Here is a 2,135-nt window from a genome sequence, read left to right as displayed (position 1 = left end):
CAAGTTGTGTAAATGAGTTCACATGGATGGAGAAATGTGATTTGGGATCACAGATTTCAGAACCTGAAATCTCAGGGATAGTATAGTCAAGACAAAATTTGGTAAAGAGAAAAGTGGAAATATTAAGGTATAAAATTCAATTAAATGCATCAGTATGAGACTAAAGGTTGAATTGTGTAGAGTTATTTCCATGGGTCCATGGGCCCTTATCATATAAATATGACAAAATTGACATATTTATAAAGAGTTCTGGAAGAAGTAGTGGTTCATTTCTTCTCACTTTTCTACAGTAATTCTATATTTCTTTACTTTTCTTCTTCATACTTTGTCCTAGAAAAACTAATAACAAAATACTTTTCCTATGTTAAAGAGAAGAACACTTCTGGATATTTGCTGTTTCCTTTTGGGCTATCAGAGTATCTCTATATTCAAGTAATTTTTTGTGGTTGTGATACTTTCAGCTTGCCCCTGTGAAAAAGTCTGAGGCACTGAGCTAAGTCCTCAGGGAGACTTTCTCTATATACATAAGTTAAGAAAAAGTAACAACAAAATAGCAAAACCCCCCAAAACCCTTCCTATTGGGTTGCCAGATTTAGCAAATAAAAATACAAAACACTAAGTTAAATTTGAATTTCAGATAGACAACAAATGGCATTTTAGCATGTCTCATGCAATATTTGGGACATATGTATACTAAAAAAATATTCATTGTTTATTTGAAATTCAAATTTAATTGGGTGTCCTGTAATTTATCTATTAACCCTACCTCCATAGACACCGTTATGGTAGCCTGTTTTAATGTCTCCATGGGACTTTTCACTGTTAGACACTGTGTTTATTGTCTGACTCACACTCACTGGAAGATGAGCTTTATTAGGGTAGGGCCCTCTTTCCCTTGGTTACAGCTGCATCCCCGGAATCTATCAAAGAGCCTAGTACATAGTAGGTGCTCAATAAATATTTTAGTATTTGTTATAAAGGCAAGAAAAAATAGAAAAACGAAAAGGTTAGAGAGTCTGGTAACATCGCGAGGGCATCCTGTTAGCTAGATGAGGTTGGAATAGGCGTGGCGGGAAAAGCCCAGGTAACTCTTCCATGCTTTCCATATGTAGGGGTGCGAGGGCAATGGAAGAGGGAAGGGGCACTGTGTCACCTGCCTTTCAAGAGGCTCTCTCAGTAGAATTAGAAGACCCGAGGATCAGTAGATTTGGGGAGAAGCAAAGTCTGAATGAGCTAAAAAGCCTTTTCTATTTGCCTTGGCAATGAAGCAAGTGAAGTAACCACAGGGAAATGCAATTGGGGGGGGGGGGGGGGGGGGGGGGGGGGGGGGGAGGCAGTGCGCATCTTTCATGTCCTCGGACACCTTAAACTTCCTGTAACTTCGGGGCTGGCCTTATTGTCAGACTCTAGAAATCTCTAGGCCCTGATCGTAGGAGAAACACTGCACATATAAATAAAGAACCGGGAGGGGTGGAGGGAGATGAAGTCAAGACAGAAGGAATCTAACTCTCCTTTTGGACCGGAGCGCAACCGGGCGGGGGCAGCGGTGTTCAGCCCCAGAACTCAAGCGTGTTCATCTCGCCCGTGGAAGCTCGGCGTCCCGCAGGACCCACCGAAGGCGCACGATCTCCGCTCTAGCTCACTTCATCGGACCCAGACGATGGCTGGCTGGTGCGTCCGGCCGCAGCCCTGAGCAGCTGCCTGGGGAACTGTGGCTGGATCCTAGGAAGCAGTCTGGCTCCACCCGGCTCTCGCTGGCCCGTCCTCCCATCTAGGAGCTGCAGGATGGTCCAGGAGTCTCCCTCGGGGCTGCTGGTCCCGGGAATCTTCAGCCCCACGTTCTCCGTTGTGCGAGTCTCGCAGGGATCCAGTTGACAGGTGCTATCGACAGGGCACCGGGTGCAGTCCCTGGCGCACGCCCGGGGGCGCGTAGCCTCTGAACCTGGAAGCTACAAGGAGAGGGAAGCAAGGCGCGGCCTGGGGGACTCCGGTGGACTGGAGCCGTGGAGGTCGGAGCTAAAAACTTTGCAGGCTTGGCAGCCGAGACTCAGCGACAGAGCCAGCCCACCCGGGCAGGTGCGGGGGGCAGAGGCAGCGCGGGAGTCCCACGGCCGGAGAACCGAGGCAGCGGCGTC

Source organism: Myotis brandtii, unplaced genomic scaffold (assembly GCF_000412655.1).
Source record: "Myotis brandtii unplaced genomic scaffold, ASM41265v1 scaffold344, whole genome shotgun sequence".
Lineage (NCBI taxonomy): Eukaryota > Metazoa > Chordata > Mammalia > Chiroptera > Vespertilionidae > Myotis > Myotis brandtii.
Note: the sequence above shows the minus strand (reverse complement) of the source record.